We start from the raw sequence: 23,005 nt of genomic DNA on the forward strand, positions 1-23,005 counted from the left end.
TTTGCTACAGTGAGCTGCTATGTACAAGTCATGATCGCACGTCTGTTTCCTCGATATCTATGCCATATTTAAGTCTTGCTATGATTTTAGAGCACAACTCCTCGGCCCCGTTCCTGTGGCGAGCGTCGGCGTAACCGAGCGAACGAGCACAGCGAAAGATGAAAGCGAACTCGGAGCGCAGCCGGGGAAGGAAGACGCAAAGAGCAAAGAGGAAAGGAGGGTGCAGTGGAAGCATGAAGCGGAAAGCAGCGGAGAGTATGGCGAAACCATGAGAAGAAATCTGTAGTGCGGCGACGATGGCTACGAAATGGTGCCAGAGTAGCGCGCGTCATCATGGAAGGTCTATCGGCGACGGCTGCTGTGGATTGCGCCCACGCGTCAACCACGCGCTGGCTCTCGCCATCTTCGGATAAGCGAGGCAGTCACGCCGCACCTCGCGCCATAGCAACGGGCCACACGAAACGGGTTCTCCACGCCAGCCCATATACCGCGAAATAAATACACGTATAGAGTTGCGCTCAAATTACGCATGAGGAAGTAGCGCAATCAACAGGCATTTTTTTATTGTAAGTTAAGAATCGCGGAACGAAAGAGGAGAATTTTGCAGACAGATGATTTATTATCGGGACGGCACGTCTTCAAACATCTTTTTTTTTTCAGTCGCCACTAAACAAGCCAGAAAGCTTATTATTCGCGGAGACTTCAATGCGCTCACCCCCTCCCCCCCAGCATAGGGGTACTAAACAGAAACTACCAAAAGTCTCTGGCTAGACCGCGTCATGATTCTTCATCAATGTATCTTTCTGGCAGAACCTGGCACTCCAACCAGAATAGCTAGCAACATAAGTAGGGATACCTGCCCCGACTTAACAATGATGAAATGTTCAACTCAATGCTTCTGGAACAGCCTAATGGAGAAACTGGGCAGAGACCACAGCACCAAAACCACTCAAGTCGTAGTGGCGGCGACACGCATCCCAGAACGTTCAATCAAAATAAAATACTTGGATGCTTTCCACCACAAAATATCTAAGTCTGAACAACATGACGTGACCTCCCTGCATGAGTGGACACAAGAACTACGCGTACAAGCAGACTTTAAAGCTGCCCCCAAGCAACTCAATGCAACAATGGAGAAAGCGGATGTGGACAGACATCTTCTCCACCTCTTGGAGGCGCGAAGAGACCTGACCAAACGACGGAAGAGGCAGCGGCAGGACCGCAGGAGGAAAAAGAAATCGCACGGATCACAGCAGAAATGGAATACGCCACCGTCATAAATAAGAACTATTGGCATAACCTCTGCGACCGCCTTAAGTGCAGACTTAGCACGTCCTTAAACGTGCTCCCTCGTACGAGCACTGTCTAGCGAAACGCACACAAAAACGCACACAACTAACACCATCCGCTCTATCCTCCACAAAGAACAAATGGATGATGACGCCGTGACCCATGTCTACATTACAATTATCTTGTGTTGTCAACCAGTTATGTATTGCTACAGCGGATGAAGGCATACAGGTCCCTTGACTAACATAACCATTATACGAGCGGGTGGGTGCGGAACCTGTCTGCCAAGAAGCTGCCGTCAAAGCGTGTCGTCGTGCTTACCCAGGTGAGTTGAACGCATTTCTTTTCGGATTTCACAGCCGTGACAAATACCGATAACACGTAAAGACATACCAGAATAAAGGAAATTAAATATTTAAAGCTTCAACAATCTTTAATTTTGTCAAAGTTGACCGCTAAGTTGACCGCTTTCTTATCCCTTCAACAATCTTTAATTTTGTCAAAGTTGACCGCGCCGTGATCTCGCCGAGTGGGGGAGTAGGGCTACCAAATTTTACACTTGACTCATAAATAAGCCAACACAAAGTGAAAGTAAGAAAATTCACTCCTGCTTCAAAAGTGATGTGATCTTATCCGAAAGAAAAGTGGAACTAGTGGATGCATTGTTTACACAAAGCATCTCTAGTGTGTCGACTCCAGCGAACTGTCGAGTTCTCATTTATTGCTGTTTTTTTTCGTAAATTACTTGCAATTAGCTGCAAGAAGAGCATGACAGCTGCTAGCAAAAGTTGGGCAGAATCATTGCCAGCTTTGTGGAAGCCAACAATCAGACAAACAGCAAATCAGGTGCTCAGTAGCCACCTGAATTTCTTTAGCAGCTGATGTTTAATTATCCTTGCCACGAGGGTGAACGATAGGGAGGCATAGGGAAAAGAAAAATGAGCTCGTGTGTTCACAAACAGCTCACCAATCTGCTTTCGATTCTCTCTGCACGTGAACCATTCGCAGCGCCTGCGGGAGGCACCCATGAAAGACTGGCTCTTGGCAGATATGGATGACAGGATCAATACTGCACACTGCAGTTGCATAGCTGGAGCAAGAGAGGCTTGCTCTCACGTGGGTGCGACTCTCTTTGCTATAGTGACAGAAGTGCGGATCAGAAACTCCGCAGTTATTATTTATTTATTTGACAATACTGCCAGCTGATTTTTGGCAGCCAAAGCAGGGGTGGTACATACAGAAAGAAACCGGACACTTTACTAGCAAAGATAATGTCGCAATAAAATTCGAACATAGCGAGATTATGCACACTGGAAAAAACAAGATACATGCTTATACGCTACTACGCAGAACAATAGCTCCGATTACTAAGGACACGAGTTGAATAAGAATATCGGCACTAAAGGAATCACGTACCTCGCTCACAAATGACGAAGAGGTGATATCAAACATTCTACAGAGCGCTTGTTTCTTATCCCTTGTGGAAGCCTGCTCCACTCCCTCATCGTTTTGGCAAAAAAAAATGAAAATCGATAAGCGATCGTTCTAGCGTGGGTACTATAAGGGTAACTTCGTGTTTTCCGTGGAAACTTCAAGACAAGGTAAAGTGCAAATACTTTTCAAAATTAATTTTAGTTTGGCCGTTGACTATCGCGTAAATCATCTTCAGACGGCGTAACTTGCGGTGTTCCTCCAGTGTTGAGATACCAGACCTTGAACGGAGATCAGACAGCGACACTTGTGTTCCGCATACATTAAAGATAAACCTGAGTGATCTTTTTTGTACTTTAAGCGTATTCTTATCATTGTGTGTGGATCCCGAACGACGTCACCATAATCAGGTAGAGGACGCACCAGGGATGTATAACCACCTAGTTTTCTCTTGCTCGTACACTGTTTCAGACGTTGCCTAAGCAACCAGAGTGTTATTCAGGTTCACGGAACTATGGTTTTAATGTGCGCACTCCCTCTTAAATCGCGAGATATTTCAATACCCAAATATTAAGATGCATCGGCAGGCATAATGTCAACGTTGTTATTTGTATATACATGCGATAGCACATTCTTCTTGTTACAGTTATTTTGGAGCACTTTGGGATATTTAGGCTCATCATCCAGGTACGGCACCAGTTAGAAATTGATGTTCAAGCATTAAGAGTAATTGGTCGTGTTTAGGTTGAATTGCATGATAAAGCACGCAGTCATATACAAAAAATCTACATTGTGCAGCAGTGTCAAACGACAGATCATTCAGATATTTAAGAAAGAGTGGGGGCCCAAGGACGGTCCTCTGGGGTACACCTGAAAAGACTGGAGCCTTTTATAATTTAGAGTCACCTATTTGAGCATATTTTTGGCGTTGCGTTAGGTCAGAGTCAAGCCATCACAAGATACGCTCATTTCTGTAGAGATGCTATAATTTTAATATCATTTTGGAATGCGACACGAGGTGCAAGGCTTTTCCAAAGTCTAGACAGATTATGTCGACCTGGCAACCATCATCAAGAACTGCAAACAAATCGTTAGTAATGTCAAGTAATTGAGTGACTGTTGAAAGGCCGCCGCCTTAATCCATGCTGACGGGTTAAGAAAAAATTGTTGCCTTGAAAGAACGGCTTAAGTGTTTGAAAAGGAAATGTTCTAATATCCTCCTAGCTGTGCACAGCAAGGACACCGGGCGATAAGTAGTTATTGTGAGCTTATGCCTGGTTTTATGCATCAGTATAATTTTACATATTTTCCAATCAGCAGGAATTTCCCCCAACTGCAAACTTTCGCTAAAACTCATATAATGATACTTAGCAATACACTCCGCGTATCTAAACAAATATATTTTTAGAATTTCGTCGGGCCTCGAAGCTTTCCTAGTGTCTAAATTCCACAGTGCCCAAAAGATATACCTTCTTCAGTAGTGTGCTGATCGGAAAGTTCCTACCTGGGGGCGTGAGTGAATTTGGCCGTTATCATGGCCGTTATCGGTACTGCACAGAACGAAAAGTACTCATTGTAATCCGTTGCTATACAGCTTGGGTCAGTGACGTCCTTATCGTGCATTCTCAAGTTATTCTTTCCTCTGTGTCAAGTAAAGCTAAAACATTATCGGATCAGTTGAAAGAAAGTTGTGTATTTTGACGTTAAAAAAACTATCTGGACGACCTTATTTTTGAGCGCATATCTGATCTCAGCACAGACCAGATGGTGCTATCTCTCTTGGTTTTGGACGATATTCGTTTTACGCGCCGCTTTAGGTTATGTATTTTGCGCGTTATCTAGAGGCTTTCACGTTTGTTTCTTGTTTCTCTGGGATGTACTTATTCACGCAATGATACACCGCCCACTTGAACTGCAGCCACAAATTATTACCACTAGGGAACTTCTTCTGACACTGTAAAAAGTGATCATAATCTTGTTCCAGAAAGTCTGATATTCTAACATCGTCCGCATACTTAAAGTATTGCATTGGCTTGCTGCGCTCAGCTTTACACCACAGATGGCTTTTAAATAGGACAGAGTGGTCCGATATACCAGGCACGATGTCAACAGTGTAACACGGCATACTGACGTTATCGTATATGAAGACGACATCAAGAATCGAACTTGATAAGCAGGCTGGCGCGTTCGGGTATGTATCGAAGGCTTATGTGATATCAAGCAACAGATCCGCGTATTGTCATTTTCAAGTAGTACACACCGAATCCCAATATAAATTAGGCAAGCTGAAGTAGCCACTGATTATAACGCAATTATAGCTCTTTTTGTTGTCTTACACAAAGTCGTGTAATGCTTCCAGCATAGAAATGTCAGCATTGGGCGATGTATAGACAGGTCGGATAAGTGCGTTTTGGCAGGAAAGTTTGGCAGCTATCCACACCACTTCAATCTTCTTATTGTGTGGGACCAGCGTATACTAAACGCCTTTCTTCAGCAAAAGTGCGACTTCTTCCCCTCCTGAACAGCGATAGGGACGGACAATTTCATGCGTCACAGGTACAAGATCTGCATCATCTATGCTCTCGTGAAGTCAAGTCTAAGTTACCACGGTGATATCAGGATCATAAGCAATGAATAAAACTTCCCGATCGTCGCACTTGTTTGAAATGCTCCTATCGTTGATATTCATAAGCGACAACGTCCTTCGGTTGTAATAAACTACTGGCTGTGATCGGTGGTTATTTTGATTGTACTGTTGGGTGCAGTCGTCCCAAGAGCCTGGTCGTAGTATTGCGTAGTAGATTGAACAACTTCGTTCCGCGCCTCATTCAAATGATAAAGGGTTCCATTGATTTTCACCTTGTCAAAAGCACTTATGACCTTATCCCTATGGGACATGTTTACTTCGGTACTTGCCCAAAGCTTCTTACGGATAGACTGCAGCATAAGGGACAAGTCCTTCGAAATACTGAATCCTGAACCTCGCAATCTACCGCATGTGTCAAACTTGCACAGACAATGGCAGTGGGTGGCCCCCTGCACACAACCTTATGACGGAGTTCCGGAAACTTAAAGGCATTGATTTTGCCTTATCCAATGCAATAAAAAAAAGTATGGACATCATTCACATCAGCTCTCCCGACTCACGTGAGCCATCGCACCCAATGCAACAAATTCAAGCTTCAACGCGAGAGGAACTTGAGCAGTGTTAAGCTTCGATTGCAGCGGTTGGAATTTCTCCTGCTTTATTTATGTACACCCAAAATACAGTTCTAACTTTCATCCACCAAAAGAGAATGAGCCTTGTTTTCCCCGCACTCTAGGAAGCATAGAAGCCAAAGCAGATTTGCCAGCACTGGTGGTTCGCGATAGAAAGTTTTCCATTCACTTTCTATATCTCAAGAGCTGGTGAATCGTGTTGAGAGGAACAGAAAAGAACAGCCCAAAAGTTCGAAGTGGTTTGCACACCTAGCTGGGATAATAAACGCATATATTGCTGTGCAACACGTATGAGGCAGCCCTCAATGATTTCAGTTGAAATAATTTGTTACCTTGAGAGTAACACATTTCCATCAGCAGCTACAGATGGGCGACTGTAGCATGAGAAGGTAGAATTTTTCTAGCTGCAATGTGAAAGCAATGCAAAAGCGCTAGGGTTATGTTCACAGAAGAATGGGTACTTATTTTTATGCGTGAAGCAGCCACACCTTGCAGCGATCCCCGATTCATTTGTTAGTTGTGCATGGTGTGGTTATTATATTGTTCAACTCAAGTGAGTGTCCATATTCTGCTGCCCGTTGTCACATTTTGCAAACCATAAACACTTCTAACGGTTGCTTTGAGTAAATGGATGGATGGCTTCACATGAAACGCATATATGCCTATTACTTTCAAATCCAAACGTAGATTCTAGTGTGTTTTGTTAAATACTGTGATTGTGTCGTGTGGGCACCAGAGTTGCTTCACATTGAAAGAGTGGCGGAGGACACAGATTTATTTAGTAAAATTTTGTGAGCGGTGACATGCTTTTTCACCCATGTTGTTCTCCTAGAGCTGTTTGCAGGTTCAGGACAACATTCATTTGGGCATTTGTTGGCGCTATTCCTTCCTAATTCACTGTTTGCAGGATTTTACACGAACAAAGATAACGCCAAAGCGGGAAGTGATGGTTGTGCTGCCACCTTCTCCTACTTCATGTGCCCAGAAACTGCAAAGCTGTGTGTTTGTGATGGCGAAAATGGCCCTTACAAGGGGTTTCATTACACTGCCAGAGGAATTAAGCGGTCACTACGGCAAAAGATGTGGCTTTCTTTGGACTGTACAGCAGAAAAATGTCCTTAGTAGTGTTTTGTCATGTGCCTACAAGCAGAAACATTAAAAGGCCCTTCACCAGGAGCAATTGCAAATTGTAGTTGTACATTGATGTTTGAGAACGCTATCTGCTAACTGAAACACCGAAATATTTCATTACAACTTTTCAAATTCTTTCATTATTAGAGGAGGCAGGATAAACAGAAATGTCATATTGCAATGTTGCCAGGAAGCAAGCTTTACTGCCAGCTTATATGCTCTCCCCTTTGCCTTGACTAGCATATACAAGCGTCATTCATTTCGTGCCGTTTCCTATGAGGTTGCCAAGGTCCCTTGCCATGTTTACACCACGAACCCCACCAATTTCTGTCTTCATTTTTCTCGTGTGTCGCACTCTCAAACGGCGGTACTGCCCGTCCTGCATTGGCTTACTTATCGAAGTCAGGTGCCATAAACGGTAGTGTTGCAGACAGTGTCTTAACTAGAGCCATTTGTGCGGCGACCTCGACTATCTTAAACGCGTGGACCCTATGAGAGGATGGGCGTGCGGGGTTCAGTTTGAAATTTCAGCTGTGTTCATGCCGTGCAGCCAATTGGTAACTTGCAGACAGAATTGGACCCACCTCACTGGTCTCTTCGCAAGCTGTGTTCTTACAGTGTGCGAAATCAAACATGTAATAGGCTATGTCAGCAGAAGAAAGGGTAGGGTATGAGGAGCCGTTCTCATGCGTTCGTAGGTATGTTATGTCTGAGTGTTCTGTCAAATGAGGCTAAAAAGTTATTGGGTTTAATATGTCCGGAACTGGACATTGGTTTATGAGGGATGCTGCAGTGCACGTCTCACAACTAACTTTGACCATCTGGGTGTAGCATGCACAGAAAGCATGATAAATGAGTACTCTTGCACTTTGCTTCCATTGAAATACGTCTGCCACAGCCAGGGATAAATGATTAAAAAGGCATGGTGTTATTCCTGTCATTCTGGGCCTACTCTTATTTAGGCTGCATATATTTCACGCAGGCGGGTCCATGTGCAGAGGTTTAAATAGCGCAGAGGTTTAAATAAAGATAAGGCATGGCTCTTGTTAACGAACCTACTATATTTTTTTTTTGTAATGTGGAATTGACATTCTTGAACGGAAAGTAAAACTTCTTGGGCTGAGGTTGTCATTTCATTTCCATCAGTTTCATTTTAATCTTGTATCAGGCTCTAAGCTTGTGCCACGTTGCATAAAGTTTGTAAGCTTTTATCTTGTCATCTTGTCATCCTAATAATATCATCCTATATTGCCATCCTAATAACATTAAGCACTCAGTAGAGTAGCCATGTTTATATGGAGACATGAGAATCGGAAGTTTGTTTAAGGCTGGTCACGTGTTATTTTTTTATTTTTGAGGACGGTTTTCTTATAGGCACAGCTAGAACTTCAATGTTCTGACCTTTTAATTCCTATGCTTGCGCTCACTGTTGTCATGGCTGTGCCCTTACACGGACTGGCAAGAATTAAACCCTCATTGTTCTTTTCGCATCAAATACTTTCAATAATTCGTAACACAAGGTGCGGTAAGCATTCAGATGTAATTCACACTTTGAAACTAGCGAGGTGTGACATCAAAATGAAAGAGTGTGTATTAATGTATATTCTTGTAGGAATCCTAAAATGTGCTGTACACATGCAGTGCTTGATGCAAAACAATGTTCGGCATTTTCTTTTTGTCCAAGTGCTTTGAACTTAAAAGATGGGAGTGTTCAGGATGGCCATTAATTGGCGAATTTATTGCAGCCATCACTAGATGAAACTGCACAACATGAGCCCCGCACAACTTCTTGTGTTATGAACTGTCCAGTAGTACCACCACATTCCAGTAGACTACTTTGTAAATAAAACTGCGACTTCTGCAAAGCAGGAAACAATACATCACTTGTACATGTCATTGTTATCTAAAAGTTAACATCAGCCATAATGGTAAATGTTTATATGCAGGAATGAACTGCAACGTTACACATTTTGGCAATTTGCAGACAGTTTATAGCTCCAATAATTCTCCTCGAGATGATTCGATAACTGCGTAACCCGCCGTGGTTGCTCAGCGGCTATGGTGTTGGGCTGCTGAGCACGAGGCCGCGGGATCGAATCCTGGCCACGGTGGCCGCATTTCGATGGGGGCGAAATGCAAAAACACCCGTGTACTTAGATGTAGGTGCACGTTAAAGAACCCCAGGTGGTCAAAATTTCCGCAGTCCTCCACTACGGCGCGCGTCATAATCAGAAAGTGGTTTTGGCACGTAAAACCCCATAATTTATTTATAACAGCGTAACTGCTCCCTACACTAATGGTGCTTTTAACATTTCGCTATCGTTCTCTTGGAGATTGCAATACAGTGTTTCTAATTGCCATTTCTTGTCATTATTTTCTTTTTATGACAACTAAATTTGGGGTGCCACTAAAGCAATGGAAACAGCAACATAAACCGTTGTTCATTTGTTATAACAAGCTTCTTTTCTGCAGTTACATCAGCCGACACAAAATCAGTAAAATATAGGGACGTTCGAATATTGAATTGAATATTTCCAATCTCTAAGCAAACTGAAGTAATATCAGAGTTGCACGGAGCCCCTTTGGCAAAACAAGCTTACATACGTTAATTCATACATGTGATACTGTTGCTATGGAAGTGTGGTCAAATGAGAAGGTTGCATATATGAAAAAATTGACACCTGATTGTAGCTGGTGCTTCATGACACCGATAGTAATTAAAAAAAGAACACCATACGTATGTTGTAGTGTGTGATACTTGAAGGAGCTAAGTTTAATACCACAACGCTGCACACCTCTGCACACAGAGCCTGGACGCTGCACACAGAGCCTGGACCACCCCTCGGGCTTGGTGAAATAGCATAGTCCGCGGTTAGCACACGCTGTTGTGAACATCTCAGCCAAGTTTTGCTGTCCTAGGTGGTGCTTGGAGCCCGCAAGCGGAACGCGAAGTGACTTTTCTGTCAAATGCTCTCTTTTGAACAGAAATCTGCTCTTCATTTTCCTTTGGACACTTTATTTCATAATAAAGTGGATGCCCGTACGTTGCTGCTATTGGTAGCTGCGGTCTGCTACGTAGCGTAGATACCACGGCCGTCACAGGTTGCCGTCAGGAGTCCATTGACTAAGCACACTGCGGCTCTCTGAGGACAACGGCGTTTGGCTTACGTTTAGCGCGTCGTAGGCACCGAAATCGGAAGTCGTGGTGTCTACGTTACCATCCAAAATGAAATTATAACTGCGCACCACGGTGACATTCACAAGGCGGAACATTGTGGGCAAGCCCCACTCCGCTGTAGCCTTCGCAGTGCGAGGCATTGAAAAAGGAGGGGAAGCAACACAGAGGCCGTGTTCGATTACCAATAACTCCGCTTTTGCTGAACGCACTGGAATACTTCTTGCGTAAAGTATTTCTGAAATAGCCTATTTTCACTTCATATGCCTGTATCCACGTCAACAAAAAGTGGTTCAGGGCCCCGTTAAAGAAATCCAAACATGGTGAGACTCACCCTACAGTAAGTCGCTGCGCCTACTTATTTGATGATTGGAAATAATTGCGGAAGTGACTTGGTCCATACATCTGCTCATAAAATGTTGCCTCTGATTAGCAAATGCAGCCGCTCTGCGGAAAATTCACTCTGAAGGGTCTTCGTGTGCATCAGACTTTCTTTCCTATCAACTGCAACAACGCTTGTCAGCCCTGTTAGTATTCGGTAGAAATGAGTATTTGACAACCTCAAATAAACGTCAAATCGAATAGCATTTCAAACATTTGCACACCCCTCGCACGAAATATTCAGAAATACACACAATCACACATTCAAAAAAAAAAAAACTGTGAATAGCGAAAGCGCATCAATACCAATACAGGAAAAAAATTACATGCAAACCGCATTGCAAACACACATGCTAGACAAACCCACACAGAGAATTAGGCCACGAAAGTGCGCGAAGTGCCCTGAGAATGCCCACGCATCAAAAAACCTTACAATCAGCGTAGAAATATAACAGGAACAAAGAGTTGACTCCTATTCACAGTCGTCCCCGTATCACCAGGACAAGCTTTTTTCTTTCACTCGTTGCCACGTAGGACTGCTCTGCCTGTAAAATTGGCTGTACCAATTTCTGAATTCCTTGATGTTGTTATCTTCATGCAGCAAAATAGGCTGCTTAATGTTCTTCTGATTCCATACAGCGCCGTCTCTGTCCATCTGCAAACGAAGTTACGAGCAGGATTTGTAGTCCTGCGATCAGCGAGGACATGTATAAGAGTTTCATTAACTGACGAGCTGGTGAAGTAAAAATGCAAGGGCGGCGTGTGTACATAAGCTACTGTAAGCCCTCTCGTGGATGCTTTCGGACGCACGTGAAGGATACTACTGCCTGCTACCAAGATATGCTACCTTCATGTTGCGCTGAAAGTGAGCCACAAAAAAGCCATAGAATTCCGTAAAATGGTTACAGCTCTTATTATTATTATAAATGCTGTTAAGTGCAACTAATTCCGAGTTATAACGCATTCAATTTCGAACACAAATTCAAGGAGTTACTTATTAGTTACTTATTTTACGCTTGTACGACTACAATGAAAAAACAGCTATCTTCAAAAACTGTAAGAAACTGAAAGGCACGAGGATGAGTATAGCTGACGACTACTCGTACGAAACGCTTCAAAAAAGAAAGTTGCTCTGGCAGTCGGCTAAAACTGATAAAACAGGATCTAAGGTAAGGCTTGTTCATGACAAGCTCTTCATTAACGACATCCCCTATACATGGGACGCCCAGTCTAACTGTAGGGTGAGGATGCGCAGTAACGCCGAAGCCGGCCCTCGTGGCCAAGACTGACAAAGAAAGGAGCATGAGCTCAGGCTGTTAAACGTAAATGCTCGCAGCATTCTGAAAAAGGTTGACGAACTTGAATGCGTGTCGCTATTACATGATCCACATATATTAGCAATAACTGAAACGTGGCTGCATGAGGGTATCGCGGACGATGAAGTTTTTCCCGGCGCATATAACGTCCTCCGTACAGATAAGGCGTCGAGAGGCGGAGGCGTTGCACTGTTAGTTAAAAAATCACTTAGATATGAAGTTCTGCCGTCAATTTATGCGCATGAAAGCGTATGGTGTAAGTTGTTTTTTCCCCATTTTGCGTTGGTGATCGGTGTAATTTATAGACCCCCGGGAAGCCTTATTGAGTTCTTTGAGAAGATTGATCAGCATTTGACAACAATAACTACAGATAGAAGTAAAGTTATTTTGATGGGTGATTTCAACCTACCGGGAGTAAATTGGGATGCAAGAATCCCTGGGACACTTGAGAGGCCACATGCGGAACTTATGCTGGAAATCATGGTGAAACATGGCGTGGTTCAAGTGGTCGAGAAACCTACGCGAATTCAAGGAAATTCCAGCGCCCTTTTAGACCTCTTATTCGTATCGGAGAGTATATTTGAACGTAATATTGAAGTGGTGGAAGGATTCGCGGACCATAAGATGGTTGTAGCCACTCTAAAAAATATAAAATGTTTAAATAAAAACCGGATAGCTCATGTCTATAATTTTAACCGAGCCGATGATACGGCCGTCTTAGATTACTTAGAATTGGCTTTAGACCATATGCCGGAAGAAAATGATGTAGAAAAATTATGGAGGTATTTTACAGAAGTGGTGACCTGTTCATTATCTCTCTTTGTCCCAAAAACAGCTAAGCGTTTACATGAAAGTAATCCATGGGTTTCTCGTGAGTTAATACATTTACAACGTCAGCTACGTCGTGCGCGGCAATGAAAACCAAAAAATCCTGAGAGAATATCGGCCCTTAGCACTCAAGTTCTTCAGAAATTAAGAGCGTCTAAAACGTCTTTTTTTGCTACAACACTGACTAATTACCTTAAAACATCACCTCAGAAATTTTGGCGATACGTTGCCCGATCAAAGCCTTCAATCAATCGAACAGTTGTAAATGATACCATGTGCAACAATCCGCAAATTATTGCCCAAGAATTCAACACTTCTTTCGGTTCTGTATTCAGCCGAAGAGATGAGAGTGCTGATATAGATTTAGAATGCGAGGACCATACTAATGATAGCATTTTTATCTCTAAAGAAGGTATAGTCGACATGTTGCTAAAATTGGACGTAAAAAAAGTCTCCTGGTCCTGACAAAATACCGAATGAGTATTTAAAGCGATACTGTGAATGGATTGCCTGCTTGTTGGTTAAAATCTTTTCTCTGTCATTAATAAATGGTGCATTACCAAGTCAATGGTTATTAGCGAGGATTGTGCCTGTTTATAAGGCTGGAGACAGGCTAGACATTAGGAACTACCGTCCGATTTCCATAACCTGTACGGCTTGCAAAATCTTAGAACATATAATTAGTAAACAGTTAGTAGAATATATTGAAAACAATAACATTTTTTACAACAAACAACATGGTTTTCAAAGGCGTCTGTCAACTGTCACGCAATTATTTGAAACAATACACAGTTTTGCAGAAGCCCTTAATTGCCGCGAACAAGTTGATGTCATCGCTCTGGATTTATCAAAGGCATTTGATAGGATTAGCCATAGCAAGCTAATTGAAAAGCTTTATGGGTATAATATAAATTCAAAAATTATTAAGTGGATTCAGGCCTACTTACACAACAGACAACAGTTTGTTGAAATAGATGGCGAGTGCTCCTCTTTCCTTCTGTATCATCAGGTGTACCTCAGGGCTCGGTCTTGGGTCCAATTTTGTTCCTACTGTATATTAATGATATCGCAACTCATGTACATCCTATGATTGAAGTGCGGTTGTTTGCCGATGACGGCCTCTTGTTTTGTCGCGTTATAAGTGTTTCTGATCAAGAACGACTAAATGATGCTTTATGTCTTGATGTTATGAGCCTTTTTCCATCTCCCTCTGTCTTCTTGATCACGCAACGTCCCATTTCCCTCCGTTGCGCGGGCGACTGAAAGCGCATCCTCCCTGCGCGCGGTTACTTTCGGATGGCTCGGCGCGCGGGACCTTCGTCTGCTCATGGGAGCGGTGGCTGAATTCCGATTCAGAAAACGAGCTGAGCTCGGATTCGGACTGGGACAAAGTCACATGAGAGGAAGAGGGTTCCGCATCGTCAGATTCGGATGTTGAACGGATATTATAGTCAGGCTGATGATGATGATGATGTTTACTAACAACAGCTGCAGAACACTGAAATGTGCATATTGCATTGACTATGTTATTTGTATACCAATCATAATCAAAAATAAATTGCTATGTTCATTCCCTGTTATGCTCGTTCCCTGAAACCAAGCCGACACTGGGGGTGCGTCACGGCCAGAAACGTCCGACAGCGAAAGGGTTAAAGGGCCGTTAGCAGGTTTGCCCCACGCACACTCAACAGGCGAGTGTGCGCACGGACGACAGGTATTTCAGACAATAAAGCATTCCTCCTTTCCTATCCGTACATCCTCAGCTCGATGCGAGAATGACCTGTGCCAGCTGTTCCATCGAGACAGCCCAGTAGGGTGACGGCGTAATTTATAAATTTTGGCTGCCTCGCAAGCCAACACAACCAATCACAGCAGGCGACGAACCATCTCGCTTGCAGTTTATTGCGACCGATGGCTTGCACTTCAAATAAAAGCATAGAAGTAACATTACGTAAGAAAAAAGTACACTAAGCCGAACATCTTTAGGGTAGCTTTCTCTTTTGACTTCAGTGGTGATGTTAAGGCCTGGTGACACGAACGCGTCGGCGTCAGCTCAATCCTGATTGCCGAAAAAGCGGCTACTGTTTGTGGACAGCACATGTTCTGAAACCGAACCCCTTCGTACAATTAAGTTCTCCCTCTCTCTGCGGACGATCTCGAGACGGGAGACGCGCGAGTTTTGTGCACGTGCCTTGGAAGTGGGTGAGGCGAGGGTAAGTTGTGTGTTCACTTCAAAAACACCTCCACATTGGCCCATTAAAAAAACTGGAACCAGGAAAACTAGCGGCGACATCTTGCGACAGCGTTTTCTACCAAGACGAATTCTGAACATTTCAGAGCGTACTACTACTCCTGTTGGAGATAAATTGAAAAAAATGATTGCTTTAGTATAACTATGTCGCTGCTAAAACGCTTACACTAGAATAGAAGTTGAACACAGTCACTCATGGCAATAGTCTAGCCCAACACAATTTGTTTAAAGACAGCTTCGCAAGGTGTTCGTAGCAGAGTTGTTGCTAACCCACGCATGCCAATCTGCAACGTTAATTTGCACACACAAACACAACTCCCAGCAGCGACGTTTGGAGCACGTGATCGAAGTGCCACGGAGAACACTCAAGTGTTGTTGATATCTGTACGTGAAACAATTGCCAATCACTTTTTCAGTCACTAGGCGCCACCCATCAATAAGAACCGAGGCACAGACTCACCATGTTGCTGATACCATGTTTTGCTGCGTTGCACCAAAACCAAGAGAAGAGGCCAGGTCTCCCACAAGAGCGGCGAACCATGCGCGTTCGAAATGGTGCCTCTGGCTTCGCCGAAACCACCGCAACAAGTTCTCCGAAAATGTTGCGGACCATGACAATGGTCAGAGCCGGGCCCACCTGCCTCACGATGCCTCGGCATTGAGCAAACTTGGGCTTCCATCCCATCAGCGACATTTGTATGGACAACGAAGCGGGCGTATGTGTGTGCGAACGTACGTGCGTGCGTACATTTTTGTGCTTGTTTGCGTGTGTGGGCGGGCGCGCGCGTGTAAATGTGAATGCGGGCGAGCCTGTGCCGTATCTCTGTGCGTGTGCGTTTGTGTGAGTGTGTGCAAACGTGGGTGCGTGCGTACATTTTTATGCTTGTGTGCGTGCGTGGGCGGGCGCGTGTATATGTGAATGCGGGTGAGCCTATTTCGTATCTCTGTGTGTCTGCGTTTGTGTGAGTGTGTGCGAACGTGCGTGCGTACGTACATTATTGAGCTTGTCTGCGTGAGTGGGCGCGCGTAAATGTGAATGCGGGCGAGCCTGTGCCGTATCTCTGTGCGTGTGCGTTTGTGCGAGTGTGTGCAAACGTGGGTGCGTGCGTACATTTTTATGCTTGTGTGCGTGCCTGGGCGGGCGCTTGTATATGTGAATGCGGGTGAGCCTATTTCGTATCTCTGTGTGTCTGCGTTTGTGTGAGTGTGTGCGAACGTGCGTGCGTACGTACATTATTGAGCTTGTCTGCGTGAGTGGGCGCGCGTAAATGTGAATGCGGGCGAGCCTGTGCCGTATCTCTGTGCGTGTGCGTTTGTGCGAGTGTGTGCAAACGTGGGTGCGTGCGTACATTTTTATGCTTGTGTGCGTGCCTGGGCGGGCGCTTGTATATGTGAATGCGGGTGAGCCTATTTCGTATCTCTGTGTGTCTGCGTTTGTGTGAGTGTGTGCGAACGTGCGTGCGTACGTACATTATTGAGCTTGTCTGCGTGAGTGGGCGCGCGTAAATGTGAATGCGGGCGAGCCTGTGCCGTATCTCTGTGCGTGTGCGTTTGTGCGAGTGTGTGCAAACGTGGGTGCGTGCGTACATTTTTATGCTTGTGTGCGTGCCTGGGCGGGCGCTTGTATATGTGAATGCGGGTGAGCCTATTTCGTATCTCTGTGTGTCTGCGTTTGTGTGAGTGTGTGCGAACGTGCGTGCGTACGTACATTATTGAGCTTGTCTGCGTGAGTGGGCGGGCGCGCGCGTGTAAATGTGAATGCGGGCGAGCCTGTGCCGTATCTCTGTGTGCGTGCGTGTATGCATGCGTGGGCGCGTTTAAATGTGAATGCGAGTGAGCATGTCTCATATCTTTGTGTTTGTGTACGTTTGTCTGATTGTGTGCGAACGCGCGTGCGCGTATGTGTGAGTGCGTGCGCGCATTTTTGTGCGTGCGTGTATGCGTGCGTGCTGACTTTTTTGGGCGTGTGTGCATGCGTGGGCGCCTGTAAATGTGAATTCCGGCGAGCATGTGTCGTATCTCTGTGTGTGTGCGTTTGTGTGAGTGTGCGTGAACGTGTGTGCGTGTTGTAGTGTGTGTCTTATTGTGCGTGTGTGAGCTAGTGAGCTCGACAGCATTTCCCCGCTTACACCTACTCTTACTGATAAATGGGATATAGAGTTTATTCAAACCGATATATAAATCTATGATACAAGAAATAATGAAATTGCATCTATGGCATCATCTCTTTCTAAAAGCTAAATCAATGCAATAAACTCAGTGCTCTTCCACTCTGCGAAAAAGTATGACCAGCAAAGCTTTGTATGTGGGCCCATTAATGGCGAACTGCCCCTCCGCCGCGGTTCAGCCTGGCATTGCACTATCTTTAAAGGGACACTAAAGCGAAACAATAAATCAGTTTAGACTAATGGAGCATTGCTTGAGAACCCTGCAGACAGTCATTTCAAAAAGATAGTTTGATTATTAGATGAGAAAACGAAGGTCCAAGTATCAGTATTTGAATTTCGCGCCGAAACCCCAGCGCTGCTGCGTCAGCGTGACGTCAGGGATTCCAAAGTATGTTTTCGCGTTTGGGTCGCGTTGGCTGAATAAGGGTTCCCGAAAATTACCATGTTTAATATTTGGTTCCTTTAGAACACAATGTAGTCAATCTGTACCGCTATATATGATTAGTAGGCCCTAGAAGATGCCATCAAAATCCAAGACGTCACAGCCCCTAGGTGCGGGAACTCAAGTAGGGGTCGCCACCCGTATTTGGTTCTTGCGCTTTTTCTGGCTTACCAAACGTCTTATCGTTGCAAGAGTGGTGTTTTCGGTGTTGTAGAACGGTAATTTACTCATGCAGAAGAAATCATTTTTCACTTTAGTGTCCCTTTAAGATCGGCCCACGTATGGGGAGTGCTTAACGCCTGCTTTACCTCCGCCGCGGGTCGGCCCCGCATTGCACAACATTCGCGTTCGGCGCACGTATGGGAAGCGCTGAACGCCTGCTTTACGTCTGCTGGGGTCGGGCCGGTATTGCCCAACATTCGGGATCAGCCCACGTATGGGGAGCGCTCAGTGCCTGCTCCACCTACGCTGCGGGTCGGGCCGGTATTGTACTACATTCGGGATAGGTCCACGTATGGGGAGGGCTCAACGCCTGCTTCTCCTCCGCTGCGGGTCGGGCCGGCATTGCACATCCATTCGAGATCGCCCACGTATGGGGAGTGCTGAACGCCTGCTTCACCTCCGTTGCGGGTCGGGTCGGTATATTGCACTACATTTGGGATCGGCCCACGCATCGGGATCGCTGAACGCCTGCTTCACCTCCGGTGTGGGTCGGGCCGGTATTGCACTACATTTGGGATCGCCCCACGTATGGGGAGTGCTTAACGCCTGCTTCACCTCCACTACGTGTCGGGCCAGTATTGCACTATCTTCGGCATCGGCCCACGTATGGGGCCGATTGGTATCGCCCCACGTATGGGGAGCGCTTAACGCCTGCTTCACCTCCGCCGCGGGTCAGCCCGGCATTTCACTTTCTTCGTGATCGGCCTATGTATGGGGAGCGCTGAACGTCTGCTTCACCTCCGCGGCTGGTCGGGCCGGTATTGCGCTATCTTCGGGATCGGCCCGCGTATGGGGAATTCTTGACGCGGGCGTCACCTCCACCACGGATCGGTCCGGCACTGTAATAACTTCGGGATTTTGTTCTACACGCGGACACGATAGTGGGGAATGTAGCCCTTAAGACGAAGCTTTAACGCGGGTGTTGCTATCTAAATGCATGTAAAAGGATAATTTGTTTTCCTCGGCAACCACTGCACCAGATTTGACAATGTTTGTTGCATTTCAAAGAAAAACTGAACACCTATTGACTGTCGGTTTCGAATTTTTTATTTAGGTCGTCCTTTGTTTATTCAAAATGAGCAAAAACAGCAAATTCTCAGAAAACGAAACAATCAAGTTTACAACTCTGTTTTTCGGCGACGAAAAACGATATCACAATTCCGTGCATTGCATCTAACAAAACATCTAAAGTGGACAAAATTGATTTATTACACATGAATCTCTAAAAAATTATTGTTATGTAAATGCAGCTTTTGCAAAACCCTTGTTCACAACGTAACGAGTTCACGTAAGATATAAATCGACATATCGAATTTGTCCGCTTTCAATGATCTAACGGATGTCGTTTACAGAACCGCGATTTTTGTTCTTGAGGCGGAGCTATTAATTTGTAAACTTCGCGCTTGTGTTTTTTTCGCACTTCCGAATATTTGAAAATTCTTTTAACAAAATTCAGGCCCTAAATAGAAATCTTCATATTTTTTGTCTGCCAGTTGCAAGCTACATGCCGCAATTGTTCGCAAGCAAGAGGAAAATGACACTTTTTAATGCAGGCTATGCTCGAATGACTCTTGTAGCCGGAGGAGTGCCAACACCCCGAAATTTTCAGTTTGTATGTACATATGCACACGCACATATAGAAACGCACGCACGAACGTACATATAAGGAGTAGAACTACCCTTGATCAGTCGAAATAAAATCCTGACTACGCCCGTGGCTCGAACAGCTCAAAACTGCGCGTGCTAACGTGCATTATATCTTGTAACAAAAAGCGGTGCAATGTCTTTCAGCATGCATATGAAGTTTTGTCGCGGAGGCCTGTAGGCAAGAAATGTTTTAAAGGGTTTTTAAAGAAAAGTTCACACACGTGTGGTGGACATTTGTCTGAGCACATTTTGGCTGCCGAATCCAGACGAATAATGAGCGTCGCCAAGAGAATTTTTGTGCCTGCAATTATGTCAGGGACTGTTAACCGTGACCGTCATTCATCACTACCTGTCGGTCACAGCACCTGCACGTTTTTGATATATGCGGTGCAGACAGGTAGATTTAAACGCATTTCAATTGTTCACATGCGGACATTTTATGCAAGGCTTACTTTTACGATTCATACCGCAAACTTAACAGCTGCTTCGTAGCAGCAAATCTGCAAGTGGAAAAAGAATCAAGATGCATTAGCTTCTGTTCAAATTTATTTCGTATAAGGGAATGGATGAGCAATGGTTGGTGGTAGGAGGGGATGAGTGCTAGTTCTTGGAGCTTTAGGGGGCAGAATTCAAAGCCACTGGAAAGGGAAGAAGTTATTAAGACTGACAACAGGTTATTTTTGTTGCACTAATAACATAAGATGGCAAACTTGCAAACACACTGCAGACTGTAATATGACAACACATTTTTATTTATTTATTGATACTACTCAGGTTAATTTGCTATGACACAGTGCTTAATAAACGTACAAGAAGAATTTTACGTTCCTCACGTCGACTAAGGCTGCTCGAACGAGCAACATATTGAGAGTGGCAAATGCTGAAGCTATCAAACGTGTCTTATCAGCGGGAGCGCACGATGTTTTCGCTTACTACAAAACAATGAACACCAGCACATCAACCAACTTTACATCAAAAATCATTTCGCCGCAAAAAAAAAAAATTGGAAAGACACACAAGGTAAAGAGAAACCAGGGTGCAGTGGGCAAATTGCATCTGCTAGTACTTACTCTGTGTCGAACACACTGTTCTAGAGTCACTTAGTCAGAACAATCGTACAAGCAACACAGTGAATTGGGCGAGTTGGTAAGTTAGCATTCTGGACGTATATGTGCAGCGCAACACAGACGTGTCATTCACTCTTTGTCACGCTTCTGTGTCATGCTGCACATATACACCAACATTGCACAAGTCAACAACCTCTCACGTCAGGCGTACGCATATCAGCGCGTACAGGAGTGTTACTCGAGATAAATCCTGCTTTAGTGGAAACAAGCCCAACTCACCTCTGTAAACAAGGTGAACGCACCTCGCATATCCTGGTCCCTTTTGGAACCGGCTGGTCTCGTCCGTCCGCACGGCACCGCTAATAACTTTGCCATCTTCCATGCGGTTTGAGCACTTTGCTGCGCTGCGCCCCGTCATACTGGAATACAATTGTCGAAATGATGTGTTTCGTATCACTTCACCAAAGTCATTCACTTTATATCGTCTAATACCGTACCTGCAACCCGGAGCTGATTCATGTAACGCACGTTCGACGGTCCGCTGATTGCAATTTCGATAGCACTCACGGAAGCGACTCGGCCTCTGGCCCGTAAAGTTGGCTTCGCAGCGGCGCAGTTCAACACTTGATGCCATTTTGCACCACGTTGTAGCACTCGGCTAACAGCAGTATGTGCGGGGTCAGAGAGGTTATGCACAGCTCTCTTCCCTGCGGAAACAAATCCAGGAACACTATCTTCACAAACAAACCACCGGGATTCGAGCCTATGGATTTGCAGTATTCTGCATTCGGGAACTGGGCACGCTAACCACTACGATACCACCTCCCCCCACCATGCGTGTTTGCGAACGGAAGTGAAAGGCAGGAGGGTAACACGCCTTCCTGAAATGGAACATTCGGAATTACTTTTTGTTTGACTTTGGACATATGTCAAGGGCCCACGATACGAACCACCTGCAAGTCGGTATCAGCTTGCAAAGCGAGAACTCAGATGAAACGTTGTCAAGCGGATAAGCTTTTAATTATAAGGATATCTTTATTGAAAATCCTTACCATTAGGTGAAAGCCAATTAATAAGCAGTTAAAGTTTCTTTGTTATTAAAACCTCCTGTTAATATAAGGTTCCTGTCTTTTACAGCCTCCTAAAATAAAAAGTAATTAGTTATGAAAAATAAATTGTTGCGGTAAATGTGTAAACGCACACGCAAGAAACGCCCTAGTCAATTTCGCAGTATTCACTCAATGAAGATGTAGAGTATCGATATGCTGACACGTTGTAGGGATGTGAAAAACAAAACGCTTTCAAAAGAGTGAGTCACGAACATAACAAACCACAAGGGATGGCTGCGCGCAAAGTAGTGCTTCCTCTGAACCTGTTCTACGGATCAAGGCATTTGTTCATCAGATTGGAAAGCCCGTACATTTCATCGCAATCTCGGGTCCTCAAATGTGATTGAGAATGTACACCACTATTCGCTTCACGCGCCCAATCTGGTAAGATAACGCTCTTTCGCTATTTAATCCGTGACAACATACTGGATATTAGAAACACATGCAGGCGCGTCTTGAGCTAACAGATAACTTTCGAACAATGGTTAAACGCTAAAAAAGCTGCCCCTTCCCCCCGTCCCCCCCAAAATTTATACAGTTGCGTTGAATATTTGCTGAAAATAGTGCTCGTGGTAAATAGGGCCCCTAAGACATGCGAAACGGCGCCGACACACCAAAAATTCAAGAGCTCAACACTTCGTGGTTCAACACAGCATATCGTGGTTCAATGTAGCCCTATAGTGAAGGGGCCAATTCCACCACGGGTACTGCGTCGGAGCTCATATTTCATGTCAGCATTTTTTGTCCCAAAATCACAGTATTCTTCTTTAGACCTTAACATTATACACCCAAAAAACATGCAGCGAAACCATTATCCTAATACTTTTGTACTTTTCGTTCTAACGTGCAAGTCCGCGCTGACCCATATAGTATGAAGTACTGAAAATGTATTCAATGCTTTCCCCCAGGCAGCTGCTTTTATTCCTGATGATGTCAGGAAACCGAGCCTGATGCCACCAACGCTCAGAAATCTAATCGGGAGCGCGCAAAATGTTTTCGCACACCTTGTGTGATGTGCAGTAGCGCTGAGGGGCTTCTTGCATAATGTGGGAGAATCGGTTATAAAGGCAGAAGTGCACGGTTGTGCACATGTGCTTAAGCTCATGTAATTTATTCGCGCCAAGATATCCTGTCCAAGCTTTCACACTTTCTGTATAAGAATCCTACAGCACCACAAATATGCCGCCTGCTTTTGACTGCACCAAACAAAACTATTCAACCAACACAAATATTGGTGACATCATTTTATCATTCGAGTGTTCAGATTGGTAACCTCTGGATGCAGAGTAAGTTGAGAAGTTCTGTGCGTAATATAACAAAGATACGTT

This window comes from Dermacentor andersoni, chromosome 1 (assembly GCF_023375885.2).
Source record: "Dermacentor andersoni chromosome 1, qqDerAnde1_hic_scaffold, whole genome shotgun sequence".
Taxonomy (NCBI): domain Eukaryota; kingdom Metazoa; phylum Arthropoda; class Arachnida; order Ixodida; family Ixodidae; genus Dermacentor; species Dermacentor andersoni.